Source organism: Ambystoma mexicanum, chromosome 5p (assembly GCF_040938575.1).
Source record: "Ambystoma mexicanum isolate Mex_15411 chromosome 5p, UKY_AmexF1_1, whole genome shotgun sequence".
NCBI lineage: Eukaryota > Metazoa > Chordata > Amphibia > Caudata > Ambystomatidae > Ambystoma > Ambystoma mexicanum.
In genome coordinates, this window is record NC_090930.1 from 705,178,171 (window position 1) to 705,196,341 (window position 18,171).

Here is an 18,171-nt window from a genome sequence, read left to right on the forward strand (position 1 = left end):
TGGGGATAGCATCCACTCCTCCTTAGTTAACTTATTTCTTTAATTTATCCTAATAAAACCCCACTAAAACCCTCTGCTGTTTTGGTGTCATATATATATATATATATATTCAGTGAAAAAACTTTGTTAAAGGGACGTTATGGTTCCAAGTAAAACCGAAAACCCCCTGAAATTCGCCAGTTATGGTAAGCTAAGCAACCATAACTTGGACCACCAACGTGCACTGCTAAGACTAACACCCACGACATCAAAGATGACATCACAAATGTGTCCTAATTCATTTCTTGTTTTTTTTTTTTTTAAAGCAGTTGAGGTGTCCACAGACAGCGCGGGTGTCCGGAATGTCCGTGAAGAAACGAAAATGGAGGTGTCCTAAGAACACTATGGGCCTCATTCCGAGTATGGCGGTAAGGGATAGCGGCCACCGGTAACGAGACCGGTGGCGGTAATCCCTTACGCCATACTCCGAGTTCCCTCTGTGCCCTCGCCCTTAACGCCTGCTTTGAGCAGGTGTTAAAGTCGAGGGCGCAAAGGGGCCTCCAAGCCAATAACGGTGACCATAATGAACGGTCACCGTTATTTGCATCTTCCCCATTCCCATTGAGCCCTATGGGGGCTCATTTGGGAATGGGGAAGAGCCTTGGTGAATGGGGAATTACCGCCCCGCCAACCTTGGAATGGGCGGTGATTCCGCCATCCACCAAGGCGCTGCCGGTCCGGGTACGGCGTTAACCAAGGCGTTACTAGCGCCATTGGTTAGCGCCGTACTCGGAATGAGGCCCTATATCTATCCGTACTGTTAGCATGTTGAAACTGTTCTAAGAACACACGCGGTGTCCTGAAGTGTTCGTAAAGAAACAAAATGGGGGTGTCCTGAGGACGCTATGCCTGTCCGTATTGTTTGCAGGCAAGTTGAAACTGTTCTAAGAACACAAGCTGTGTCCTGAAATGTTCGTCAATGGACGTAATGGGGGTGTCCTGAGGACACTGTCCGTATTGTTCGCTGGCAAGATGAAAGTGTTTTTAGAACACATTATGTGTCCTGGGATGTTCGTAAATAAACAAAATGGGGGTGTCCTGAGGACGCTATGCCTGTCCGTATTGTTCGCAGGCAAGTTGAAACTGTTCTAAGAACACAGGCTGTGTCCTAAAATGTTTGTAAAGAAACCAAATGGTAGTGTCCTGAGGACGCAATGCCTGTCCGTATTGTTCGCAGGCAAGTTGAAACTGTTCTAAGAACACAAGCTGTGTCCTGAAATGATCGTAAATAAACAAAATAGGGGTGTCCTGAGGACACTATACCTGCCCTTACTGTTCGTAGACAGGTTGAAACTGTTCTAAGAACACATCAAGTGTCCCGGGATGTTCGTAAATAAACAAAATGGGGCTGTCCTGAGGACGCTATGCCTGTCCATATTGTTCGAGGGCAAGTTGAAACTGTTCTAAGAACAAACGCCTGTCCGTAACTGTTCGTTTCACTTGTGACGCACTTTTAATTACTTCAGGACCCGAACAGTGTCCGTAGAACACCAACGCGCATGAGCAAAACAGTTTCAGTGCATTTGGTGTCCTGCGGACCCCAGCTCCCTTCGCGATCATGTTCGCGAACCTATCATGTGACTGCGCCCACGATCAGCGTATGTTCTGATTGTGAACACTGTTCATCTCCCCGAGCAATTTAAAACTAGAGTTTCAAGTAATCTACAATATTTTCCAATAAAGACTCACCATACAACAAGTCCGACATAGTAATCCTGAGTTACTACATACTTTTTGTGACTTTTTGAACCCTTTTTTCTGTTCGATCTGTCCACGGACAGCACGCATGTCCACGAACCGCGCACAAGCACCCCTATAAAAAACCACGCCCTAGAGCTCATTCTCATTGTGTTTCTGGCTATCCTACAGAGCACAGCAAATTTTGCTACCAATTTGCAGATTTTCAACACCAAGATGATGGCTTCCATGGCTCCACTCATGCCACCTGGTGCTGCATCTGCCTCAGCACCACCCCCACCCGCTCCACCACCACCACCTCCCCAAGGGCCTGAAGAGGGGAACAGAAGTCAGGATGCACAGGAGGATGAAGAGGATGACGAGAATGAGGTAGTGGAAGTCCCTACTACCAGCACTCGGCGTGAGTCTTGGGTGTGGCGGTTTTTTACCATTCGTGGTAATGTTCCTAAGACGCGTGTGAACCAAGTCACCTGCAACGAGTGCAAAATGGTACTCAGTCGCGGGAGACATGGTTCATACAGCTTTGGGACAGCTACCATATGCTACACCTACTGTAGTTCCACTCGGGGGCCGTTCGCAAGGTTGTACCTTGCGAGGAGCATAGCAGGTTGACTTCCTCTACTTCATCCTCCGTTTCCATTCCTGTCACCACAAGGAACACTCCTGTGGGACAGCGTATTCCTCAAGCTGCCTCACAGGCCATACGCAATACTGATGACCCTTACCATTCGAGGATCACAGTTGTCTGTATGTACTGCGACGCAGTACTGTGCAGGGGGAGAGACTTCATAGTGCTTTTGAGGCTATCGTCTCAGAGCACGAGAAGGTCTGCTCACTACCCAAGTAAAACCCACTCTACATCTTCCTCTCTCAGCTCACCATTTCGTATCCTTGTGGTTGGTGTCCCGCCTTACAGTCCTTTCCTCTCCTCTCCAAGATTTCTACTTACAGCTGCATATCCATATGCATGAACACAAACTACAGGTATGCATATTTTCTATATAGTACATGTACAATTTTTATAGATTCATATAAACAAATTAACTGACTTTTAGCTTGCATAATCTATAAAATGAATTTACTGTCATCTTTTCCATCTCCTAAAATCGACTGTCACTTCCAAATCTATCTGCAATTTAATTTCTATTTACACACACATTTTCAAAGCATGTTGAACTGACATATTTAAAGTACAATATCAAGAGTTAACATACTCAAACAAAATTGCATGCACACAGTATGTTCAAAAATCAAACAAAAAAACATAAACATTTGTTTACTTATATTTATATACTGTGCAAGCAGACCATGGCATTGAGGCGCTGTTACTTACAAGAGCTTAGTTACAGAAATAGTGGTATTCAGTGGTACATTATGAATTCCACAAGGCATACAAATGATATTTTGGTTGGTACAATTAGTCATTACAATACAGTTTATGCATTAAGAACATATGATATGTATTCTACTGGTGCGACGCATCTTATGTGAATAAGATAGTTTTCATGATTTTGAGGAAGACGCTAAGGGTCAATGTCAATTAAAAACATCAATGTCTAAATTAAAAACAATGCTATATACAAACAAAATTACTTATTTGTTTCCTCTACAATTGCAGTGAAGACCATTCTCCTGAAAAGAAGCAGCCAAATTTGACGTACAAAGAACAACTAAGAAGAAACCTGCTCATTGCAGAAAAAAAGTAAGTTGAATACCACCATAATATTTGTATTATATTTGTATTATTTGTATTATTACTCAGACACATGTAAAGTTAATTCATGCTATTTCATGCTATTTCTGTGCCTAAAAATAGAGATTGTGCACCATTCTGTTTACAAATCCCCATTTCTTAAACAGAGATTTACATGCAGCATGATGCACAATTTCTTATTTTTCGACACACAAATAACCCAACTCAACCCCTAGAATTTTGATATTATAGAAAAAACAACTGTTTTAATTGTATACCATTAGATTTACTAATTCTACTTCTCCACACCACCAGCCTACTTTCTACTATCATCTGAACCCCATTTTAGTAGCACATAAATTCAAGAATACCCATCCCAACTAGTTGTAGTTGTCCAATGCACAATCACACATACATCTTTATGATTTTACTCACGCACTCATGCACACGGCACACATACATTAAGAACACCCCAACCCATAGCTTCTTTATTTTTTTCAACAGACCCTAAAGAATGCCTACCAAAAATCAAGTCTGTAGAAAGCAACGGAGAAGCAGAGCAAATGAAAATAAAAGTGTCCAAAACAAGCATCCATCTCTAGCAGAATTTGTAAAAAAAGTTTAAACAAAACAGCTAATACAGTCATTTAGCGAAACAAAACAAGCTTCAAGTACAGAAACTTTGCCTCCTCTATCAGATTGTAAAATGAACCACAAAACAATTAACAAAACATCAGCTACCACTACAGATAAAACTGCTCCTATAAATCTTGATATAGTGCAAACTAATCATACCAAAAAAAGTATTTTGGCAAAAATGTTCTGTCACAGAGTCCTTCAAAATCGTATAAAAACAGGAGAGAAATCAAGCTCAACCCTTAAAACTTATCTTAGGAAATTAATCTTAGCAGCATTGATAGACAGTGCAATCCTGCTCAAAAGAAAGTTATTTATTTTAGTGTTAAACTAAATGAAACCACTAACAAAACTAATGACTAAATTACAAAAATGACTTCTCAATAAACGAAATGTCAACAGAAATAACTTCTTAAGTATCTGTGGAGGTGAATGGAGTCACACTACGAGCACAGAACCATACTTTAATGAAGAAGCATACAAACAAAAGCAAAGAAATACAATTGCCATACATAGCAGTGGAGGAGATTATGAAAAAGTTAATAATGCCATAATGGAACAAGAAATACTGCTTACAAAAATATCCCCAGAAATTACCTCTCCATTCAACTGAATCAGAACGTCTAGTATACAAATGGCCATGCACGTCAATGTGTAACATTCCCAAAGAATCTTTCAAGTCTTTACGCCAATTCCTCAATCAATATGTGAAAGGCAAAGACAAAATCAAAATTAAACTACTGCAAAAAATGGATACCTGTCCGGTGCGCAAGTACACAGGACTACGAGGACATTCATTGGGCTGCATTTCAGGACCTACTTGCAAAACCACCTTCCATTATTTCAAAATGATATCAACACATCATTCAACTATTAGAAATCTAGTCTATAAACTGTACTATGCTAAAAGTCCTGCTTTAGTGCTAGCCAATTTAAATAACATTCTTCTACAGCAAAAGACCTACTTGAAGAAATCGACTATATCCAGAAAAAATATTTTGGAAGTGAAAGCCACTTACAGAATGACATAGCTTTAAAGCAAATTAGCAACAATTCTTTGCATGGCAACCTTCTACTACACACATACAAAAAGAAATACTGAAATTTAAAAGTACATCTGCTGAAATACCAAACCATGTGTGTGTATGTTGCCATAGAACTTTTTATAAAAGTAACACAAAAACTGTAGACCTAACATACAAAATAGAAGACAATGAAGATTCTAAATGGTTTGAATTAGCTCTCTACCTTATAGCAGAAAACAAATAAGAAATAACTGACCCCTTAATACTTTTCAGTTACTGCACTACATAACTTGACAACAACCAAACTCCTTCATGTGCTATCACAAATAATTTGGAATTATTTCCACTACCAAAATCCCTACAACAACTGAATTTATATCAGAGCATCATAATTCAAACAGTGCACCCATTTCAAGCAATAATACCAAAAACAGAAAAATTACCTCCCTCTGAATTAGTGAAAGGTATTCGGAGAAAGGTAGTGTATTTACCATTAGATCTAAAAGAAAATGTGCACACTCTAGGAGTGCAACGTCCAATGGAGCAATCTTTAATTATCTTAGTAAATGGTGTACCTACAAAAGACAAAAGAATTTGGCAACAACTGGTAGATTTACATAAAGTTAGACAAGCCTTGCGATATCTAAAAGACAATAATTATTACTACAAAGAAATTAATATTGAAGAAAACTTGAAGGATACCACTGAAATAATTCAATAGACACAAGAAGCTGGTCAATTTGAACTCCTAGATCCTGCTACAATATACAATACTTTAGACCATTATACAATTCACCCATTGCACTCTAATGACACCATAGAAGATGCACTAGAAATGTACCAAATGCGTCAAACAAAAGGATCACCAATCAGCATATGGGAGAAAAGTCTAGAAGCACGTGCTTTTCCTCGACTTTTTCCTACTGGTAAAGAAAGAAGGTACGATGATAGACCTATTCAAATAACAGCATCAGAATACCGCTCATTATGGATGTATTCTAAAGATCCCAGATTTAGACAAAATGTGGAATACATATTCCACCTACTCTTTGAAAGTGAAATAGCAACTTTATGTTACGGAGTTGCATAGACATTAAAATCAGGATCCCACTTTCAAAATATGTCAGCTACACAATTATTACAAAAAGTGCAACAAAAGGATGAGATTTTACAATCAAATATTACAAATCTATTAGCAAATATGCGTGGTACAAAAGAGTACTGGTTTCAACGTCATGGAGATGTACATTGTATGATAAGAAACCTTAGCCAACACACTTGGTTTTTTACATTAAGTTGTGCAGAATATGCATGGGAAGATTTACATGATTTCCTACGCATATCAAAGAAAAACAAAACAAACATAGATATACTAACAGCTGGAGAAATTTGTTCTCTAGATCCTGTTAATGTTTCGAGATATTTTCACCATCGCTTCATTGCTATGCTACACTTTATTTGTAATAAAACTTCTCCTCCCCTCAGAGAAGTGCAAAACTTCTTTTGGAGAAAAGAATACCAAGCCAGAGGAGCACCACATATCCACATGCTTTTATGGATTAAAGATGCTCCTAAATTTGGTCAAGACAGTGACACAACTGTTTTACAGTTTATTGAAAAATATGTCACTTGTGAAATTCCATCAGAAGCAACAAATAGTGATCTTCATGCACAAATTTTACAATTTCAAAGACACAAATGTGGCAAATATTGTCGTCGCAAATACAAAAACAAAGGGAAATACTACACCAAATGCCGTTTTGGTTTCCCTAGACCGGTTAAAAAAACAGGTCAAGCGAACAACTTCATGTCTTCAGTTAGAAATAGTGTTAAAGGTAAATCACCTAAAAATATATTACATAAAAAGAACAGAAGAAGAAAAATATATCAATGATTACAATGCAATCATTGCCCACTTATGGAATGCAAACATAGATGTGCAGTACATTGCAGACAATTCCACTGCAGTTGCACAATATGTTACAGCATACTTAACCAAAGCAGAAAAACCAGAGCTCCAAGACCGCTGGAATGACCTGTCATCAGACAAAACACTGTCTCAGACATTATACAGCTTGGGCATAAAAATGCTCTCCCATAGAGAATGTGGCTCATATGAAGCAGCAGATCATTTAACTGGTACTGCTTTGTATGGAAAATCTGAAGATATAGTATGGCTAAGTCTTGGTCCTGCTAAATCTAGAAAAAGAGTTCTAAAATCATATGAAGATATAGAAACAATAGCCAAACATGATCCCAAGACATTTTAAAAACAATTTACTGGACACATACTACCCAAACAGAAGTACCACTTTGGAAACCATGTGTCTATACCACATAGCCCAAAACTTCACATACAAAAAAAAAAGGTAAATACAGAGTGACAAATTGTGAAGGCAGCTTAGTAAAACTCACGAAACCTAATGTAATTAATCATATCAAATTGTCATTAAAGACTCCTCAACATAAAGAACTATATTACATGTCCCTGCTACAACTCTTTAAACCATGGAGAAAAGAAGAAGAAATACTAGATAACTATGACTCCTATGAAGACACTTTCAAAGCAAATGAAAGCACTGTGACTGATGTAAACTTTACACAGTACAAAACAATGTTGCACAATGAACAGCAACACGAAGAGGAACTCCGGGCCCAACTAGATAAGGACACTCCTGACAGTAGTCAACCGTCTGTAACAGGAAGCCAAGAACCACTGCGAGAGCCACTAATAACAAATGAGGCAGAATTAGCTATGACTGAAGTAGAAAACACCATGTGTCAGTATGAAGATAAAGAAGACTTAACTATACTACAATCAAAACTAAATAATGGGCAACATAGCATTTTTGAAGAAGTAACAAAAGAAATTGCACATGGTGTACAACATGAAAACAAAGAATGCACCTGCCTAATTACAAACCTATACTACTGTACGCCAGTGGTGAAGCTGGTTCTGGCAAAACATTCTTAATCAAAATCATCAGTAAATTCCTTCAACAATTGACAAACAACAAACTGTCAGCTGTTGTCACTGCCCCCACAGGTTTAGCTGCCTACAACATAGGCAGTGTCACTTTACACCGATTACTACACTTGCCAGTAGAACACCAAAACAAATTAGACCATTACAAACTTTCTACAGAAGCTGCAATGGAACTACGCAGAGTATTAAAACAAAGGAAAATGCTACTAATAGATGAAGTGAGCATGGCTCCAACCTAATGTTGGCCTTGATTCACCTCAGATTACAAGAAGTACTCAAAACAAACTATGAAGAGCTCTTTGCAGGAAAACACATTATTGTTTTCGGAGATCTTCTTCAATTGACACCAGTGAAAGAAGAGCCTATTTTTAAAACTTTAGGACACAAACTCTGCCGTAAAACTGTTGACAGCATTGGAAATGTCAACCTTTGACAACATTTCCAATACAGAGAATTAACAGAAAACATGCGGCAATCTGCAGATCTCACTTATGCCAACATCTTAAAAAGTATTAAAGTTGGTATATTATCTCAAGAAGCACAAGCAATATTGAAAACCCAGAACATTCATGCACTTTATGGCAATAATGCATGTGCTACGGTTGTTATGGAACAATTAGCCCACAAAAATGTCAATTGTATGGCCTTAATGCCAACTCTTGCAAGCTGTTTCAAATTCAATGAAACAATGTTAAAAAAAGAAATGCAACCAGTAATTGAAATTAGCGCCACAGACAAAGTAGACATACATGGTATGACACTACCCATGTGTGAACAAGCCACAACAAGACTAAATAGTTTAGAAAATGCAATCTCCAACACAGCTGGATTGGAAAAAAATATTAAAATGATCCTTAAATTGCAGAGTAATGCTTAAACGTAACCTTGACGTGGATCAAGGACTAGTTAATGGAGCACTGGGTACAGTTTTTGGCTTTCAAACATACCCAGGTGACACCAACATTCAGTTTGTCAATATTCTCTTTGACAAACTTTCAGAAGTGAAAAGGATAGGATGCTCAACAGCTCGATTCCTTCTCTACAAAGACATGTATGTACGAAGAGAACAATTTTCTCTAACTCTTGCATACACAGTAAAAATTCATAAATCACAAGGTCGTATCCTAGACAAAGCATTGATAGACATTGGGAACACAGTCTTTAAAGAAGGCATGAGCTATGTAGCACTATCATGCTTACGTACACTTGATGGTCTATTTCTAATCAACTTTGATGCAAGTAAAGTAAACGCTGATATTCCTTGTATTTCAGAATACAATAGAGTTTGTTCACTATACACCCCCCATCTAAAAACATATCCTATTCCACAAAAAGTAAAATGTTCTAAAAGAAAACTAAATCAAACAGAAATGCAACAGGATGTCACTGCAATCCTCCAAAGAGATTAAAAGAAACTAATACTTCATCACAATCAAAAAAGAACCTATTAGGGAAAGTAAACCAGGTACTTCTTCAAAGAAGGAAGACAAACTCCAAAAAAAGCACTCAGCTACAGAACTACCTGGTCCATTTAAACTTTCAAATATAATTGGTGTAAGTTGCTATGCAAATGTAGCAATGAATATTCTATTTCAATTACCACCAATAGTTGACAACATTTACTTACACAGTACAGACCAATTGTGATTGCAAATGTTAGTACTTCATAGAAACGCAACAAACAATCCTGACAACACGTATAGTGTTTATGGAATAAGACAACAATTGGACTACTGTGATGGAATGGTGAAATTCACTATAAACTCACAGGAAGATCCACAAGAACTTCTAATGTACTTACGACAAGTACTGGAAAACAAAAAAACAAAAACATACCTATAAATGAATTCTTCCAGATTTCATACATGTGGAAACATACATGCAACAATGTGACACAAGAACAAATCCCCAATGAGCGCTTTGTGTATGTATCAATACCTAATTGTGAATCCGTTCCATTTCAGCAACTTGTTCAAAATGCAAACCATGGTAGATTATGTACTACCTGCAATTTGGATAATCGCTCCACCTTACTAATACAAACACATAGTAAATATGTAATACTAATGCTTCTACGTTACAATGCAGATGGTACCAAAAACAACTGCAAGCTGACTGGATTCACACATGGTCAAGTATCACTTGGTAAAAAAACCTTCACAACAAAATCTACCACACAGGAGCCACAACCATTGCAGGTCACTATACTGCATATATAAAAAAAAAATGTGGATGGTTCGAATGTAATGATAGTACCATTACTCTAAAGCAGAGATTACCTGCAAATCTTACAAACGCTTATTTAATGTCCTTAAAACCAAAATGTATTAACTAAACTGTACTTAAACATTAACTAAACTTCTATTAAATAACTATAAACTGTTACAATGTGCCAACAGCTATATAACTGCCCCAAGATTCTACAACAACTAAACAGATAAATGAATACCACTAAATTATATCAAACAATAAACAGTTAGAATGCGCCAACTGGTATCTAACTACCCCAAGACTTTCAATAACCAAACAGATAAATCAATACCACTACATTATAACAAAAAATAGACAGTTAGAATATGCCAACTGGTATCTAACTACCCCAATATTTTACAATATCCAAACAGATAAATCAATACCACTTCATTATAACAAAAAATAGACTGTTAGAATATGTCAACAGGTATCTAACTGCTCCAAAAATCTGCAACAAGCCAATATATAGAGCATTAGACAGAAACAACAAGTGGACACTGAAAACAAACAAACAAATAGACTGTAGCATAACAAAAAAAGTTTTTTATCCAACATGGATTTTATTTTTCTACCACAGACCCAATGATTTTAGCAACAAACACAGAAACTGAGCAAATTGCACAGTACACTGGTTTGTAATCTACTAAATATGAGGGTAAAAAAAATGTTGATTATTCAATGTTATAAATTGTTACAAAATACCAATACTATATGATCTTTTCTTTTATCACAGAAATAAACAAGAAATACATGTACTCCAGTTACTAAACCAAACAGTAAGTATATTATATTAAGTACAAACATCACAGCAAATCACACCCATAGTGACTTATAACTTTGCTGCCTATAAATTTGATCTTGTCCATGCACCCAGGACTATAGGACCTGCCCACAACCAGCTCACTTCAAGGAGAATGCATTGAACGACAGTGAGCATGCAGTAAACAACATTCCCACAAAAAATTATCTCAGTGATATAATGTGTTACTGCACACATTCACATATCTTATTTTGCAGGATTTCAAATGTTCTTTTTTCAATTCAAGCAGACTACAAATAAGAGGCTACAGTCCTGAAAATCATCAAACTAGATGTTGATACACAGCATGCCAGGGGAGTTGTACATATTCTACTGCCACTTTCCCCAACTAGGGGGATGAACTACTTTGCTCTTTGAATTGTATACAGCTGGAATTAAAGTAAATTAATGGACTAGCAATGCTTTACTCAGATCGCTAGCTCATGGACCACACTCCGGCTGCCCGTCAAGTAGCCCACAGGGAGATTACCTATTTGCAACTGAAGATGCACATTCCTTGAATCCTCAGGCTAAACAGTCCAAGAGGCACCTTCCCTAACTCCTGTATTCACAAGGAACTGGAGAGTTAGTCATTCATTGGGTCCATAATGAAAGTGAACTGTGCTTGCTTCATGCAATCATCACATATTCTGCCCCTCACCTCCCTCCTCTGTGTCACCCATAACCTACTTACATAATCAAAAGCCACTTTCAGATCTACAATAAAGAGGTACAGGGAAGGTTTCTTAAGCAGAGTATACTTTGCCAGAATGCCATTAAGCATAATGCATTGGTCATTGGTACTCAAGCCAGCTCTGCATGGGAGTTATTCAGCACCTTATTTATCATTTCAAATAAAACAAATGTTATGGACAAAATGATTCAATAATCATATTTCAAAAAGGAAGGGGCGATTTGGTAAGGTGGACAAGCACAACAATTATCCAGGCATATTTTGTGACATGTGACATGGATGTATATATATACATATATGTATATATGTAATTTAAAAAGGGCCTCCTTCATAGCGTTTCTTTGTTGTTAAATTCCTAACTTGAATACCAATTGGGCGTGAGTGTTGCCAACTATAAAAGCATATGTCCACAGAAGAGGGAATACACCATGACTTAAATGACGCAAACTAGTTATATGAGAGCAAGGAGTCCAAACACATTTATTATGTGCAGTTAAAACACCCAAACTCTGATGACTTCAATAACGCAGACTTGTTACATGATGATATAAGAACGAGAAGTCCAAAATTATGTATTTTAAGACACCCAAACTACTACGTGACATCTGCTCAATTGAAACACCCATGCTCCTGCTACTGAAACGTTGATCATTGAGAATTGATAAATGGTTGGCATTAGCACACCACTTGGTGACATCTGAGGGTTTGCACTCTCTAATAATTTTGAGGGATTAAGAATAAACATATCCCAGGCGATACTGGCATGTTATAACTTGAATGATTGTGAAAATGCTTGTAAATCGACTAGTGGAAATGCTTGTGTACACAGGCTAATGTGCACAAAGGAAGACACTTTCAGAGTGCAAGTATATTATGTGGTGTATTTTCACATAATGTATGTTAATAGAAAAAAGAAAAATGCTGTAAATGATCATGCTGCTTTTACGAGGAGGAATGTTGACCTCAAACAAAATCTCATAGAATCTGTTGGAAGTACAACATAATGCATACAACCAATTGTATCTGCTCATCATTGTCTTGGATTCCACTAACCAGTTTTGGACTCAAATGTATAATGTTGACGGATGTCAGAGTAATACAATTAATTTGCTGCATGATTCGAAGTAGACAGAATATCATAAAATATAGTAAATTGAAGTCAAATAAAGGTTAAGACATACAGGAGGTTATTATTGATATAATAAAACATATCAAGAAATATTTCAATGAGTAATTACAAAATGCATAAGTGAATTGAAAAAAAAATATTTTGTAAGAGAAACAGTGCTCAGTCAAATGAATTTTTGTGTCTATGTTTTTGTAAAATATATATATATTTTCTTAGTGTATGCAACTTGAAGTATGTCGTTAAAGTCGTATCCCTGTCTTGGCCCTTTTCTGCAGCTAATTGTATGTTATCATTGTTGAAATACACATTTTGTTCACCTGGAAGATGAACTTGAATTCTAATTGTTGTATGAGTAAGGAAATAGCTTCCTCCACTGGTGATATTGTTGAAATACACATTTTGTTCACCTGGAAGATGAACTTGGAGTCTAATTGAATTATGCGTAAGGAAACAGCTCCCTCTATCAGTGATAACAGGAAAAGTGGGCAGTATGCATAGGACAAACATACATCTGGCCTTTTATCATATAGTATATGATATGGTACATTTTCTCCTCTACCTACAATTACATACTATAGATCAAAGGTGGTCCCAGCTTTACTCTATGATTTCAATCCGCTCCTTTTTGTTCCTGGAGATGAGTGTCTCTCCCTTCAGGGCCTCATTTGGAAGAGTGTGTTGTGTCTACCAAAGTGTGTCCCTGTCACTATAATACCGCAAGGGTTAGGCCTTGTATCTCTTTCGATATGGATTGAGTGGGAAGCCTTCTCTCTATATAGGAAGATTAGGATTCCTCCTGCAGCATAGGCGTTTTCTAAATTATCTATAGTAATGGAGAATAACAGCTCCAGTGGTTTGACAAGTTGGGTTAAAGCTTGTGAACTCTTGTTAAACGATATTGAGTGATCAAATTAGATGCTAGAGTCACTGCCGCATAAAATAAATAAAATTCTATGGGAGAAATACTGAATAAGGATTAGAGAAATGAATGGACAATATGCCTTATAACCACGACTGCTGCTAAGAAATAAATCTGCGCTTGAATTTGAGCTATATATCAAAAGGTTCCCATTCCCGCTTTGGAGGAAAACATTGCTTCGATTTTAGTTTAAGCTGCTAGCGACCAAAGATGTCCTGGGTATTAGTGTTAGCAGTGCACGGTGGCGCGAGTTATGGTTGCTTATCTTACCATAACTGCTGGATTTCAGGGGGTTTTCGGTTTTACTTTGAACCATAACGTCCCTTTCACGTTTTTTTACTGAATTTGATAGGTTTTTAGTAGTGCAACTTAACCATAACCCCCTTTTAACAAAGTTTTTTCACTGAATTTCATAGGTTTTTAGTAGCGCAACTTAACCATAACGTCCCTTTAACAAAGTTTTTTTACTGAATTTCATAGGTTTGTAGCAGCGCAACTTAACCATAACGTCCCTTTAACAAAGTTTTTTTTTACTGAATTTCATAGTTTTTTAGTAGCACAACTTAACAATAATAACTTTGACTTTATGTACATGTAATATGGAATATACTGAACCCTTTCTACTGAATTTGACGGTCCGCGGACATGTTCGGACAACAGTACCAGCACCTAAAAACTCTGGGGGGGTATGTGTAATTGTTATATCATAAAATAGGAACATATAACAAATTCACAAAGCAGCACACATACAAAGTATATGTAGTAATACTTAAGAAATGTAACCCATATATGTAACACACTAACCATTCATTTAAATACAATATGTTCTAAAATGGAATATACCAAAAGAAGATAAAGTGGCTTCCAACATAATTACCTCACAGACACTCCACAACTAACAGCAAGACCAGACGTATAGACTACTGATTACATATCTTACCAGAAATAGTAAGTGCACTTCATTTTACTCATATATTTATAAACTTTCTATATTAGAAAAAAAACATATTATTTTTTTGTTTTCTCACAGAAATGTGTAGTACTCTGGACTGGCTAGAGGATCATTTCCCACGAGACGAAATGTTCGAAGATAGTCCACCTAATGGTACACACTTTACTATATAAACCAATTAATAAATATTATTTTGTATACATTCAACATATACATTTTTTTTTTGCAGACCCTACAAAAATTGCAACTTCCAAAGAAAAAGAAGCAGTGGATAACACTCTTGAACACATTACCCACAAAATGGACCAACTTTTGGCAAATTTTACGGATGTAAAGAACTTTGTGGAAGATCACCTAAAACCACCAACAACATACCATTGTCCCACCTGTACATGTCCCCCGTCACCATATCCCATTAATTTAACCCCAAACTCTCTCCATGGAAAACAACGTTTTGATGAGGTTTCCATCCCTTCTTCAATTGATCCCACTTATATTGAAAAACCTAATTCTCCTGTTTTTGTTTCCGCTCTGCCCCACCTTCTCAGTCATAAATTGTTCATATATGTTAAATAAAGTTACTTTTTTATATTGTGTTGTAATTACTTTCAGTTCTTTGTGGTAAAACCAATTTAGGTGTCCACGGACAGCGCTGTTGTTCGGAAACGTTCGTAAATAAACGAAAATGTAAGAGTGTCATGATCTCTGCTTCCAAAAGGTCAGGGTTTTCCCAACTCCCTTGGAAGCAGATCCATAACCCAGGTTCCGAGTGCCAACCAGTCCCAATTGGGACCTCTTGGACCCAGTCCTGGCGCCAGTGGCACCAGGCTCATAAATATGCCCAGTCCCAGCGCTGGAAGCGCCGGGCTCATAATGCTTGGGTGGACTTACCTGCAGCAGACCATGCTGCTTACTTGCCTGCCAGTTGAGTCTCTGATCCTCTTCTGTTTGGAACTACTTTTCCTGTTGGATGGGGCAGGAGCCACTCCCTAGATTCAGAACACTGGAACTCTTCTGGAAAGCAGGAACTCTTTTCTTAGGCGTGGCTGTGGAAGGAGACACCTAAGCACTACAGGAGGCTATTTAAACCACACCCGATGGATGAATCTTGCTTTGCATTATTCTGCATCCTCAGCAGCAGAACGCTCATCGTGTCTTCTGCATCTGATCCTGGGCCTAAGGAAAAAGGCTTACCATTCTGAATCCAGTCTTCAGCAACGCCTATAAAGACAAGAAAGAACAGGTTAGCATTACGTTCTTCAGTGACAGCTCTTCACTTACCTGGTCCATCGGCTGTCACCAACGCCTCGCGCTGCATTCCGGCATCTGAAAGACAAAGGCTTACCTACTCTTCGTGCGCTCCGGAGGTCTTCACACTGCATTCCGGCATCTGAAAGACAAAAGCTTACCAACTCTTTGCACGCTCCGGAGGCCTTCGGCGCTGCATCCCGCATCTGAAAGACAAAACAAGGTGCGTTTAAAGACATTGGGGAACTTTAATACTCACGTGCCATTACTCCTTTCCACATCTAACCCAGTGGGTATTCCGGCACCCTGCAGCCGCCCCAAACTTGTACCTGCAAAATAAAAAGACAGTTAGAGCGCATCGTGAAGCAGGCAACAAGCGCTTACTTACGTGCTTCCAGGCGCTTCTATTCATCACACGGGCTCCATCTTCAACTCACTTCAGCCCGCCATCCGCCATCGCCGGAACCCTGCAAAACAAGAGACATCATTACTAAAGACTTTAAAGACATTAGAATTACTCGAAACTTACCGTTTGTGCAGTAAACGACGGACAGCAGTCCTCTGAAGTTAAGACGCCTGCTCCCCTTATCCAGTGAAGAAACTGGTTACAGCACCCTGCCTTGAGGCAGATGGAGAGCACGGCGTTCACTTACCTAAGACATCTTACCCTTCGAGCCAGACATACAGTGCACAGAGGTCCAGCCCAAAGAGCCAGCCGTGTGTTACACATCACCTTTGAAGATACGGTATACGCCCAGTCAAGACCGGCGCCTCTACGGGAATCAGGTGAGCGTTACAAAGAGTCCTGAGAACACTATATCTGTCCTTAGTGTTCTCATGCAAGTTGAAAATGTTCTAAGAACACTCGTAGTGTCCTGAAATGTTAGTAAATAAACGAAAATGGAGGTGTCCTTAAGAACACTATGCCTGTTCGTAGTGTTCGCTAGCAAGTTGAAACTGTTCTAAGAACACTCGTGGTGTCCTGAATTGTTTTTAAATAAACGAAAATGGAGGTGTGCTTGAGACACTATGTCTGTCCGTATTGTGCACAAGTAAATTAAACTGTGCTAAGAACAAATGGCTGTCCGTAACTGTTCGTTTTACGTGCGATGCACTTTTAATTAGTTCAGGACCCGAACACTGTCCGTAGAACATCAACACGCATGCACAAAACAATGTCCATTGTCCTGCGGACGGCTGCAACCTTAGCGAACATGCTCATGAAATATCATGTGACCGCGCCCACGCTGATCGCATGTTCTGAATGTGGACACTGTTCGTGTCCCCGAACACTTTAAAAGTACATTTCCAAGTAATCCACAATATTTCTCATTAAAAACTCAACATACCACAAATCCCATATACTAATCCTAAGTTTACACATAGTTTTTGTGACTTTTTGAACCTTTTTTGGTGTTCGATCTGTCTTGCGGACGGCACACATGTCCGCAAACCGTACACAAGCACCCCTATGAAAGACCACACCCTAGAGCTCATTTTCATTGTGTTTCTGGCTATTCTACAGAGCACAGAGATTTTTGCTGAACCTGCAGATTTCCATCTTCAACCTGATGGCTTCTGTGGCTCCACTGCTGCCACCTGGTGCTGTATCTGCCTCAGCACCACCCTCACCCCCTCCACCACCACCACCTTCCCAAGGGCCTGAAGAGGGGAACAGGAGTGAGGATACGGAGGAGGAAGAAGAGGATGACGAGAATGAGATAGAGGAAAACCCTACTACCCGCCCTCAGCGTGATTCTTGGGTGTGGCGGTTGTTTACCGTTCATGGGAACGGTCCTAAGGCTTGCGCGAACTGTGTTACCTGCAATGAGTGCAAAATGGTACCCAGTCGCGGGAGGCATGGTTCGTATAGCTTTGGGACTACGACCATGAAGCAACACCTGAACTCATTCCACACTGGGGCCATTCGCAAGGTTGTACCTTGCGAAGAGCGTAGTAGGTTGATTGCCTCTACTTCATCCTCCGTTTCTGATCCTGTCACCACAAGGAACACCTCTCTGGGACAGCGTCCTCCTCAAGCTGCCTCACAGGCCATACAGAATTCTGATGACCCTTACCTTTCGAGGGTCACAGTTGTAT